Raw genomic sequence first — 13,729 nt, 5'->3', positions numbered from 1 at the left:
ACAAAAAGTCACAGCAATAACAAAATCGCTTGTTTAGGGAAAGCTCTTTTTCAATGAATCAAATGCTTGGAGATAGTGCCAGAATGACATTAACTGAAATGAATTATTTTTCTCCTAAAACAGGTGTACAACAACCCATGCACAGTGCAAGCTTACTCCCACCGCCCTTCTGGGGCATTTGAGGTGGTGATGAGAAAGCTGCTATTAGCAAACAAACCAGTAACTCCCCAACTTTTCATGCTTGATACCCCTTACAGAGCCAGCGTTCAGCTATACAAACAACCTCAGCTTAAATTTAGTTGTGGAGACTGTGAAACATTTGGCTCTGGTGGGCATCATTCTCCACTCACACATGTACTTGCAGCCACATGAGATCTGGCTGGGACACTGTTATTTGAAGTAGGAGAATAAAAGGTATTTCCACCACCACATCAAACCGCAGCTAGCTCTGTAGAACTGAGAGTGCTTTTTCAGATATAAAACCTGACTTCTGAGAAAATTTGAAAAAGCTTCAGCTAAGCATCCAAACACTGAAAACTTGTTCCAGCCCATTTCGAATCTCAGCTGATACGGCGGTATGCCAGTCTTCGTGTTGATTCACATCACTTGCATCCTCGTGTACCATAGCAAAATACTAAAGAAAGGAGTCTAGTTGCAAGCTTCCCCTTATTATGAAGGGACAAGTAGCGAGATCTAAGAATCGAATACAAATTCCTTTTAAATATCCTTTGGTAACAGGAGTTCAACTGCCTGCAGAGACTGAATAGGATCTTTTTCTTCTTGGATTAATTTACAGTGTCAGATGCCATTTTATTTCCATCCCCAAATACAAGACAATGAGCCACCCTGATACCACAAAGACCAGAGAAGTGAGGCCACATAGTCACAGTCCTGCAGCGAAGGAAAACTTAGGAGTGTCTTTCTCCACAAAGAATAGATGCATGAACAGATTCTCTTTTGCTTTCTCCTCAGTCTGAGGTATCATTTAAAAAATGACAGGTTCAGATAGTATATTGCAAAACACATCAGATCTCTGCCTTGATGAATATGATTTTAACACAAATATGCAGCATTTATGTCTGTATTAGTAGCATCACTGAATATCATTCTTCTAGATGGCAGGCATGCTGTTATTAAAGTACAATATCTAGAAAGGAAACAGCTCACTTAGGGTTTTCAGAAGGTATTTAATTTAACTCCTCTTCACAAACCTCACATCCCATTTGCTGAACTAAGAAAAAAGTTATGAATGTTATTTCAGGATGCTTAACCTATAATTATGTTCCTGTTTCAATGGCATTGCTTCTAAGGAGACCTCACTAGCTGCTAAGCAAACCTCTTTCTTATTTAAATTTCACTCATCTCCATCCCTATGACTAACTAATTCACAGGATCTCTTCCCAACCAGCCCATGTTCCTCTCCTTCCCTTGAAGAAAACAGGTGACTAGGAGCAAATATATGATTTTTGGACTCTGTTTTTGAGGAGGGAGAGAGATTGTTTTGCTTTGCCTTCATTTTTTGATTAACATTTTTATTTGCAATGTGAAAAATCATCCAGTTAGCAAAGACTCTCTGGATTCAGTGAGAGCTGGAAGAGACTCTAATTACTGAAGAACAGAAATAAGAACTAATAGGCAGACTGAGCAGCTCCCTTTTTGCTGCTTCGTACTTCATTCCTCAGAGCGCAACTGAAAACAAGCAGAAGTCACCATTTATGTGGATACACACAGTCTGTTCCTAGGACTGGGAGCTTTTTCCTCATTTGGATCTCAGTGTGTCTTGCAGGGTCACATTTCAATGTGCATTCTTATGACAGCATGCTTCCCAATTTAAATTCCACCTTTCCTACTAATTCTCTTTCCTAAATCAAACACCTTTTCACTGTCCAGCCTAGTAAGTGCTTCTAGGAAAAGCTGTAAATACCACAAAAAAACAAACAAACAAACAAAACAAAAAAACCCACCTGGGAAAACCTAATTTCCTCAATTATTTGTCCTTAATACCGTGAGGGGGTTCTGAAGGATCACAAATAACAATTTCAATGAACCCAGTAACTAAGCCTTTGCACTCACAAAAAATCTAGACAAATCTATGTTCTTACCTCTCTCCAAAAAGCTTGCCAGGCTTATCGACTGTCACAGCTGTGACAACACTGTTATTACCAAAAAAAACTGTTCCTTTCAGGCTTACAAATTGCACCACCCCTACCAAATACAACTGCACAAAAATGTTCCAGTTATAACCCAAGTCAGAAAAAGAAAAATCTAAAACCAATCCCTCATATATGAGGAGAAAGTGGTTATTATCATGCAATACATAAGCAGAGGTGTAACAAGCGCAGAAGACAGCCATACTGTGTCACACAAAAGGTCCATCCAGACTGGAACTTTGTTTTCAGCGCTGACCACTGTTTAAGATGACACATAAGCAACAGAGAATTAATAGAGTAGTCCTTTCCCCATCCCTTCCTGCTTCTAGCAATTAACTTCAAATTCTCCTTTGAGGTAGCATCTCAACTGCTAAACTGCATACTGCAATTGGATGTATTTATCTCCCTTTATACCATAATTTTACTTGTATCCAACAGTGCAGGAGGAAAAAAAATAAAAGAAAGAAAATCCGTATTTGCCGTTGACTAAAAGGACAGTTGAAGGACTCTTTTAAAACATTGTCTGTACTCTCAAACTTCAATTCACAAGACTTCACTGAATAGAAACATATATTTGGGAATTATAAACACTGAATTATTTCAGCTTCACAGAATATACAGAAATTTGTGTCCTAAATATTTGTGTGACAAGCCAGTGCTAAGCAAGCCATGCCCTCGCCTGCCATTGACTCACATCCATGCTGTGCTTCTCTGGAAGTTGCAAATTATGCTGTAGAGAGAGCACGATGTGGAGCAGAATCAGCAGAGCTCAGAAAAGGCTTCACTTTTACCCTCCTGCAAAATAAACACATGCTCATTTATTAAAAAACTGTTGGGACTTTTGTCTCTGAGAATATCTTTAACACATTACATTGATGCTGTACATCACTAATGAGTTAATAAGTTTATGCAGTGGGAGAAAAAAAAACACAGACGAGAAGGGGTAAGAAAAACTCACTTAGGGGAGTATCAATAAAAGGTCTGAGACACTCCTACAGTACACCACAAAACATTATATAGTAGGAAGTCAGAGCAGTTTTTTAATGATGATAGACACAGTGAGAGAAAAAAAATAATGAGCATTATCAGGGGAAAAGAGAACATAATGAGTACACTGCAATCACGTGTTATTTGATTTGTGGGGGTTTCTAAACACACTGTGTTGTAGTGCTTCACTGCTGGCTTTGGCATCACTAACCTAACCTAGAAAACATGCTAGCAATTACTTGGAAAAATAATGAAAGTATCTCCAATTTGCATGATTTTCCTCATCCCAAACCCTTAATAGCTAATACTGACTGAGACAGTGTTCCAACTCTTTCACTCATTTTTCCTCATCCCAAACCCTTAATAGCTAATACTGACTGAGGCAGTGCTCCAACTCTTTCACTCATTTTTGCTACTAAATACAGGTAATTTACCTGGTATATCTAATACCCAATTAACAATCATCTGAATTAGTCAAAAAGTATTCTTACTTTCTCTAATTTCAAACCCATTCGAACATCTGCTTTAACTCATAGAGGAATATGGTGAGGTCAGCCTTTGTAGAAATTACAGGAATAGAATCTTGATGGTGCAGACAGAAGGAGACGTCCCAGACACTGGGTTCCTGAAGAGCAGGCAGAAAGAGAAAAGGAAAAGAGATCCGGGGGCAGGGGCGGGGGGGCAGGCAGGGAAATCCCACAAACAGAAAAAAAAACCACCCAAGCCTACACCTTAAGACATATTATTCCTATTATTCTGAATTTTTGTCCTTCATCTTTGTGATTATACCAGCCATTTGAAAGCTCATTTAGGGCCTGTAGGCACCTGATACATCTACTTGTCCCTCATGCTAAGGTTTTTCTATATTTCAAATGCTTGCTGTAGCAAAATACTTTGAAAAGTACTTGTGATATCAATTACCTCCACTTGAAGGCTTCTATCCACCAAAGCAGGGTCAAAACACCCAACTCAATCTTCTGATATAGACGTTTAGCAGCTGATATTTTATTAAGCACTTCAAGACTAAAATACCATGTGACTGGGCTGCTGCTGTTACTCTATAAAGTATGTCCTAACGGTACTTCAACTTTGGGAGTGTTTTTCTTCCATTCCTAAGTTAAAGGTGGTCCCTTAGCTAGGAAATATATCCTTGCTGATAAAATCTTCTTGCCCTTGGAGGGCAACCCATATGTCAGGGAAGTGGAGGCAATTATTTCAGCTTGGTATCATGCACCATGAAACCAATTTGTGAAGATGCAAACAGTTGAGCAGTCTGAAGGTTATTCTTATCAGTTTTAGAAGTACTCAGAATCCCTTGACATCAAAAGGAATTACAGCTGTCCCAGACTCATCTCAGTGTTCAACAGTCAGAAGATCTGCAAATGCATTTTTGGGCTCTGGGTTATACATTTAATTCTCAAATAAGATTTAAATCTTCTTCAAAGTACTGTAAAAGAGAGGACGAAAACCAAGAAAATTATGGGAGTGTACTGCAGTTCCATTAAAAACCAAAAAACATAGCACAAAACACAGGCATCACATCTTTTGATGCTAATGAAAAAAACTTTTGAAAGCAAAGGAGACCTCACAGAGATCACTAAAAGCCAAGGCCATTCAGGTCCACTTTTGACTTTGCTGTGTTGTGATACCCTACAAAGCCTGTTAAGCACTATCAGAACATTGCAAAGTATCTGCAAGGCTTGAAAATGCTCTGTCTAACCTTATGCTGCATGCAATCTATACAATTTCACCCTAAATTTTCTATATAGTTTGGAAGTCTAAAAATGGCCCCCAAAAAATCTAGGAATATTTTCTTGCTCCAAAAGGAAAAATGCAGATCAGCTGAAGAGAATTGATATCAGAATGATAAAGTGAGCCTGACAAAGAGGGAGCCAAAACTTGGGTCAATATGTGGAAATGCACTGGGAAATCAGACTGTTCTGGGAGCAGAGGGCTCCCTCTTTTAGTAGAGCCTAGTACTGAGCATAAACCATGCCAAGTGAACAAGTTAAGATGGGAGAGTAACCCACCAGCATCACAGCTGCTCCCAGGCTTAATAAGAAGGCACTTGAAATCCCATGTGTTTTGCAACAAAAGCAGCCAAAACTTTTATGTTAAAAAGTACACAAATTGGACACTTAAAAGACAGATTTCCAGCTGCTCTTGAAGTCCCTGTTCATGACATCCAAGCAACTTGGGGGGGGGGGGGGGCGGGGAGAAAATAGTATAGTGTCATTTCCCTGCTCCCCAATCCTTTGCTGCCCACACCAGTTTCTGTTCTCTGATGACTGAAGTAGCAGCAGTGGCTCTCTGATAAGTACCACACACCATGGTCCCTGACTTGGAAGAACTTCCTGTATTGGGTATGTACATATATGTACATAGAGATAGTTGCCATCCCTGCATAGTTTTCATTTAAATACACAAGGGGCAAAAGCCGGGATGAACAAGTACAAGGATAGGAGGCTGTGGCAGCAGTGGTGTAACAAGCAGCAACACCAGTTGTAACACCAGTAAGTAAGCAACATATACTTACAATAGAATACAATAAGTATACGTCTAATAAAGCTTAAAAGTTAAATTCTTTCCGTTTCTTCAACTCCTTTGCACTCATGGTCCAAGCCTGTGAGAATACGAAGCTCTTGTATTTCAGAGCTGAAAAGTTCAGGGCAGTAATTCAGAACATATGAAACTGATGCAATAAGTACATATGCTAAACAAATCAAGAAAGTCAAAATTGGAAACTCCAGCACACCTCCTTCTCCAGTCCGCCATCCACCCCACCCCGCTGCCCTTTTTCTGTGAATGTTACAGTGAGAGTAAAAACATTCTCTCATTTGGAGAAATCAAATGCCCAATGGGATTTGAGACCATGGTACCCACTCTCAGAACTTTATTTATTTTAAGTTTTCACAGAGGCACCTTCCCTGTGTCTTCCCAAGAAAAAGAGACATATTTATGAAGCACCTTTAAGAGTGTGTGTAAAATGCATACCACCAGAGTAATGCAAGAGGTCTGGGAAAGGGCATGCAGCTCTTAGGTAGGCAGGTTATGTCAGTACAAAAGGCAGCTTCTTCAAATCCAGCATTTACCATAGCGTGGTGCAGAACTTGCCTTTGAGGTTCTGTACCAGACATGAGCTACTAAGGTTAGTGGTTGGTGCAAAGAGACTGTTTTGTGTCTGCTACTGAGGGCAGTAGTGCTGTTTGGGTGTGTTTTTCTATCAGTCTGAAGGCAACCATTACCTCCTATGTTTACACAGCCAGTTTTGTGGGGGAAAATAAGGGTATTTTTGTTCTGTTTGTAGATAGCACAGTACACTAGGGACTGGGTCAGTTTTTATTTCTTTGTAACCTTTCAAAAGGGCCTCAGATGGCATGCTTATTTTCCAGCATGCTCTAAAGAAAAAGCGAGTAATGGAACATTTTTATATTTCATTTGAAGTTTGAGTCTTGTAGTCTGCAAAAAAGCAGATAGTTAGGCACTGTAGATCAATCATCATAGAATGGTTTAGGTTGACAGGGACCTTCAAGATCACCTAGTTGCAAACCCCCTGCCATGGGCAGGGACACCTTCCACTAGACAAGGTTGCTCAAAGCCCCATCCAGCCTGGCCTCGAATAAGCTTTATTTCCTTTCAGTGAGAACTGATTTTCTTTAGTTTCATTAAAATGTCTCAGAAGTCCTGCAAATATTTTTCCTGCACCAGGTAGGATGTTGGTTTCCCATATTACCCTGAAGCACATAGTACCTGCCTGCTGCATCACCTAGCCCTCCATTCAGTTTCCAAAGCTGCTGATAACTCTGGAGTTAATAGTGCACTTAACAGCCCGAGAGTCCAATAAACCATTGGTTTAGCTATAACAATCTAGGGCCATAAGAGATACAAAACTCATAGGAGGAAAAAAGCTATATTGTTAGACTAACCAATGTTGCCAGGGGTGAAAAATATAAGCAAACAACAAAAAGGACAAACTTTCAAGCACACAAGCTTTTTTTCAGGCCTACAACAGCAGTCATCTTGCTAAAGACAAGCTGAGAACCGCTGCCTGACATTTATGTTTATCGCATAGAATGGAACTTCTTAAGGGAGGGAGAAGGGAGGGATTTGGTTAAAGTGAGGTTCTGGTGTGCTGAGGAAACAATGATCTGCAGCAATAAACAGGTCAAACAAGATGAACTAACAAACCCTTTGGCCTTTGAGGATGTGAAATGTGAGAGAATTCCAGAAGAAAAAAACTGATTTTTTGGTTACCACATAAACAAATTCAAGACTAATCCTTGAAAAAAGACACCTAATTTATAAATGCTCAAAAAGACAAAAAGCAGTTCTTTCCTCCTCCGTGTTGTCACAAGTGAGATTGATAGCACCATTATAGCAAGCCTCAGGATTGGTAGCTTAGATGTAGAAAAAACAGACACATTTCTGGGTCTGATTCAAGATCTAAGGAAGAAGATAGCCTGAGATAGCCTCATATTACCCTTACTTTTCATAAGGGGGGGAAAAAGGAAAAAAATGGATTTATGCTTCATTTTGTAGTTGGAATTCTCAAGATTTACATTCTTACTCATATGAAGTCATGTGCAACACTGCTGAGGGAATAGTGCCAGAAAATCTGACAAGATGTCCAACATCAGAATGCATATTTAAGAAGAAAGAAAAGAAAAATTAGGTATTCATACTGTTTTATTCTTAGCCAGCAAAGACTGAATGTTGGTAGCAGTAAAATATATTTCCATTAAGAGCCATGGTTTATGTATAACCAGGATTTGCAAGTATATAACTATACACAAAGAAAGGTGTGAATTTACAGATCTTTGTTTTTTGCCTTGGTACTCAATGCAGATAAGCTCAGCATGAACTAAAAATTACATCAAACAAGGTAACTCACCTTTCTTTGAAAATGAGGTAAGTGCAGGATAAATGCAGTTGCCAGGGCTTCTAGCAGGGAGAGTTTGAACAGATGAACTAGCACGCTACGAAACCTGTGCCCTAAGTTTTACATGTCCTCAACATCTAAGAATGCAAGAATGAGAGAGTGGCAAACAGATAGTGGCTTAGGGTCAAAACTTTCCTTGGTTTTGTGGAGACCTGGGTCAAACGTTTCACTCCCTCACCACAACAGCAAGAAGTGCATCAGCAGGGGCTCAAGACACTGGTGCTCAAAACCTTTGCCCTGTGGCAGGCTTCTCAGAAACAAAATATTTAGGGCTAGATCCATGAAAGAGTACATTCCCCAAGATGGTAAGTAGCTCACAGGCAAGTGAGGAATGATGGGGATTGCAATGAGAATACCCAAGTGCAAACACCTGTATTTTGAAGCTAGGTGAGTGCCTGCCATTCCTTGGTGTACTATGTATGCATGCACCTTGGGCCAAGGCCCAAGATCCTCCACATATTTTATCCCAATGGCAGGATTTGGTGGGTGTTGTGCCAAGAGGTTTAAATGATCTATGGAAGATGACTGTCTTCCCCTCCAAAAGCCATGAACACAAGTGTAGTTTGGTGTATAAATTCCATCTTTTCCAGATACTCTAAGCCACATCTCTCACTGGTTACCCTGAAGACTGTAGCAAACAGTTTCCTCTCTTTCCCTTTAGTAAATTTACTTCAGATGAAAAACAGAGTCAAACCACCACCCCTCATGGTTAGAACATATACAGTCTGGGGAATAAGATGGGGGGGGGGGGAAATGAGAATAGCATATGGAATTCCTACCTGTCTGTAGAAAAATATTTAGCATCAACATTAAGACCTAATTGTTCCTGTTCAGCCCTTGAGCATGTTTTGAAAGCTGCAGGAATCTAAATCCCAAAGTATAAATTCCACCTTTTCTGGGAGGGAGTTTTAAGATGCAGTGTAATCCAAGATGTAACCAACATGAAATACTGAGGACGGGCAACTAGGAAACTTTATTCTGACAACAGTAGGTGTACTGTGTTACAGTTTCCATTATAACCACTAAATCAAAGCCTTTTTTTGTGTAACAGAAAACACAATGTGAGATGAACTCATGTTTTTTACAATAAACTTGCTAACAATATTTTGACAGAAAGGTTGCCACTACAGAATTTATCATGTCAGATTCGGTGTCTGATGTTCTCCTACTGTCAGCATGAAGTCAGCTCTGTGGTCTGGCTAATTGAACAATCAGCTGCGCGCCCAAACATTAGAAACAGAGAGTCCTAGGATAATTGAGAATAGAAGGCACCTCAGGACGTCTCTAGTCCAGTCCCTTACACATAGCACCATCACCAATGAAATCAGGCCAGGCTGGTCACTGTTGTGTCCAGTTAGGGCACAAAAACCTCCAAGGACCAAAATTGTATGACTTCACAGGGCAACCTGCTCCAGACTTGACTTTCCTTACAGTGAAAAAATGTTTCTCCCTATACTTCTGTTTCCAATCTCTCGTCCTTCCACCATGCACCACTGTAAAAGGCTGGCTACATCTTCTCAATAACCTCTTCACTGGAAGACTGCTATTTAGTCTCCCTGACCCAGGCTGAGCAACGCCACCCCTTTCAGCTTCAAAGACCAAAGATGTAACACGTGAGAGGTCCCAGGGCAGGTCACTGCAGCTCTCCACATACTGCAGGCTCCAGGCTGAATACAACTGCTTAACCACTACCCTCCGAGCCAAATCATCCAACCACTTAACCAACACACCTAGATGACCCAGACTGTGATGTCCCAGCTTGGACACAAGAATATTGTGGCACACACCGCTGAAAGCATTATTAAAGTCCAGGTAAGTGACATCCACTGCTCTCCCCTCATCACAAACATAGTCATTGTATCACAGAAGGCAGTCACAGTGGTCAAGCACATCTTGCCCTTGGTAAATCCATTCCAGCTGTTCCAAATCGCCATCATCTTCTCTAATCACACTCATAGCAGAAGATCCAGTGAGACACAGATTTGGTACTGTTGACCATACAGCTGTAATAACCAGCTCTCTGCTCAGGATCCTAAATTTCCCCACTTCCACCCTGAGGCAGCTAGCTGTCTTTTATCGTTTGAAAGAAATTGGATCCCTGACTGAGGGTTGGAACCTGCTGTGCAGATTGCCTTGGGCCATCTGGGTCACCTAGTTTCCCTGTGCCTCAGTTATTCATCCAGCAGCACTTCAAAACAGCTCATAAAGATGGACCAACACATTCAGAGCTCTGATGCTGTCTGCAGCGCTAGTAGCAATGCAAGGCAGAATCTTATTTCTCCCCCTCCTCCCTGACTGTATATGAGGACAACAGTAAAATATTTAAGCCCATTTAATTTTTAAATCCATCCACTTTCTGTTATGGTCCCTATGCACAGATATTAAGCTTCCTTAAAAAACTGGCTCTGCTTACCTTCGAGACTGTTTATTTGATAGTTACGCTTACCCTCCAGTATAAGCCCTTCCCCACTCAGCACCAAGCACCTGACCTACACAAACAAAAGCAGACAAGCTACCTCCTGGCTTTTGTTCTCTATTTATTTTAAATTATTAACTATTCTTCCACATGCTTCTGGATTTTTATAAATTAGGTCAGTTTTATCCATGGATCAATCTTCAATTCCATGATATAGTAATAAAAAATGTTAGATGACCTTCTCAACTAAAGGGTAAAAAAGTGTTAAAACATTTTATTTAAGAAGACAGAAAGTAGAACATACCTTTGTAACAGTACTTACTGTGTCTCTGTATTTTGGATAATGCTCGAGAATTGCTAATGCATCACATTACTCAGGAAATACAAATTAAAACAAAGCTTAAAAATCTAAGTTGGAAAACAGGGACCTGAAAAGTTTGGGAATTTCACCCCAAGCACAGGATGCAGCCAAAGGCCAATACTTAGAACTGGCAGAGGAGAATGGAGAGGTTGGAGACAGGCCAGAAATACACAGTCCATGTTTTTATAGAAGCTGCAGTGAACTGAACAGGAATGACACCATTCCAGAGTAGGGGGACTTTAATGTCACTCTTTCAGTCTAAGGTAGCATTTTATGTATATGCAGAAAACACTCACATGCACGTACACATATCGATAGACCATGAAAACCTTGAAGTAATGGAATTATCTAAGAGGAACAGAGTCAAAAGATCAAATAAGCTGCCTGATTCATAGTACATTGCAATATGAAAAGGGAATATTTTGGCAAGCAAAGACTGCAAATATGGCCTTTATTAAACATAGCTGTGTTTGTGCCATTTAATGGCAGAAACTCTTTTCCCCCTTCATTAAAAAAAAAAAATCCATCTATAATCTTGGCCTTCAGCTACAGAAAAGACAAGAGAGAAAAAGCCACCATACTTCTTAGAAGCACTGCTAGGAGGCATGGTGAGAGCAGGGTCTTTTTAATAGTTACTTTTATATTTAAATATAAATACTTAATAGTTAAAATTGCAAAATACACTTCTGCTGCACCTAATTGTGAAATTAGATATTTTTTTTTTTTGTACCTACTCAAGCGGCACTAAAATAAAGGGGTTATTTTAAAAGCACAGCATCAAAGATGTTGGGAAGAAGTTACACTCTTGCTCAGATTATCCCCTACAGCCATTGTGAATTTTAGCTTGTGTCACCCAATTAAAGCTCTTCAGTTTTAATATTTTGAAAGCTGGAAGGGGGTGGGAACCAAGAGTAATTTTATCATTAGAAGAAAAAGCTAAAAAAAAAGGTGTAGCGGAAAAATGGTAAATTTATCCCGACTCCCTTGTCTACAGAAGCCCCAAGGGACAGTTTACAAGGACAACTGGACTATCATTTCAAGCATGTGAACAGCAGACTCTGTACCTCTTCCATGACACAGGGGAGGTGAAGTATGAAGTGACAGATCCTGTGGCTCAGAGCAGTCAGAAGAGCCCAGCTGCCCTGTAGGGCTCAGGAAACAACATATTCCCCACCACAGGCAGCAATGGTAAGAAAGGGAGAGACCAAAGAGCATAAATTAAGTAAAAGCACTGCAAAAGCTAATTTCTGGTAAGAGGTTGATTGCCCCAGATTGATAAAACACTTGGTGAGGGGAGACTCGTCCCTCAGAGATGTTCCAGAGCACTGAAATTAATCTTCTTCTCCCATCACCTCCTAAAGCATGCTCCCCCGCCAGCAACTGTTGTGAACCACAGAAGATGAAAGTCCATAGTCTAGTGCTTGGGTTTGGTGACTCCTCTTGCTGGGAGCTGATCCCCAGCACAACATAAGACAAGTCAATCAGCCTCAAAAATGGGTGTCAGGAGGTATTTCTGACCTTTCTCCTCACACGCATATTTTTTCTTTTCCCTCATTGCCAGCCATGCTCAGCCACAACTTAACCCAACAGATCTGGCAGCTGGTGAATGCCCCTATGAACAGATTCAGCTCAGCAGCCCAGCAAAAAAACCCAGATAATGTTTCTGCTGTGTTAGTGAGCTAAACTAGCATGTAGGAAGGTGTGGCACGTTCTGGGGCCACTGGAAAGAAGGTGGCAGCACCACATTGCTTGGAGCAGGGGAAGCTGAAGCAAGCAGTGGCAAACAGATCAGTGAAACAGTTGCCACCTTCTCCTTTCTCACAATGCACGCTGCGACTTGACTTTGGCAGCTTCTTTCCAGGCAGTGAACAATTCAGGTGTAGATACTCATTTTATGGTCAGCTGTGAGTGGTCCCCAAAAACAAGCACTAAGGGGCTCAAAGCAAACCTTTCTCTGTGTAGATAATTAGAATTGTAGAGTAACTACTCAGAAGCAAGACAAATGCAACCCCAGTTTTAAGACAGCTACAAACTACCACTTTGCAGTCTAAAATATTATTTTCAGACTTCTTTTAAAGAAACAAAACCACAATTGCTGATGTGCGAGAAGCAAGCACATTTAAATAAAAAAGCACACTTTGTTCACCTTTTTTCTTACTGAACTATGACAAAACCTGTCAGACTGTACTGACAGATAACAAAGACAGAGAAAAACAAACCTTTCCCCAAGATGTCACCTGTCTTTCATTGTAAGAATATGGCCTAGTAATAGTTTAACACGTTCATATGAAAGAAAACAGCTAAAAAACCTCATGGTGATTCCCTCCTAGAGTTTTCCATTTATCATGCTCTATCACTACTGGACACATGCACAATAAATCCATGCTCTTGCAAAAGCCATCCCTCTAGAGAGGTATAGACATGGGAGCAGCATTGGTTAAGCCAACATGCACAAAGAATTGGAGAGCAGCTTGAAGGGCACTCACACGTTCCTACCTCCTACCCTTTAAGCTGTACACAGTACTTAAAGAATCATATTTTGCATCTCTCTTAATAAACTCTGTGCTGTCTAGATTACAAAAAAAATAATGCAGCAGAAAGGCTGGTGAAATGCTTTTATTATTATTAATTTTCTCAGAAGCAAAGCTCATTTACACAAAATCTCACACAAAGTCTGCAGCTAAGCAAATGATTTCCGTCAAGCGCCCCCTTAGACAAGCACACTTAGCTGTACATCTTGCTTTGGGGCCTGAAAGGAATTGATCCCTGGCAGTTATAACAATAGAAGTGCTGACTTTGTGAAAACAAGAAATGCTTTCTGATTTCTGAAGTTTTAGATAGGAAATCTTTTCATCTTCACAATCCAATATAACAGT

This window comes from Falco biarmicus, chromosome 1 (assembly GCF_023638135.1).
Source record: "Falco biarmicus isolate bFalBia1 chromosome 1, bFalBia1.pri, whole genome shotgun sequence".
In the NCBI taxonomy this organism is placed as follows: domain Eukaryota; kingdom Metazoa; phylum Chordata; class Aves; order Falconiformes; family Falconidae; genus Falco; species Falco biarmicus.
This window is presented reverse-complemented; position numbering follows the sequence as displayed.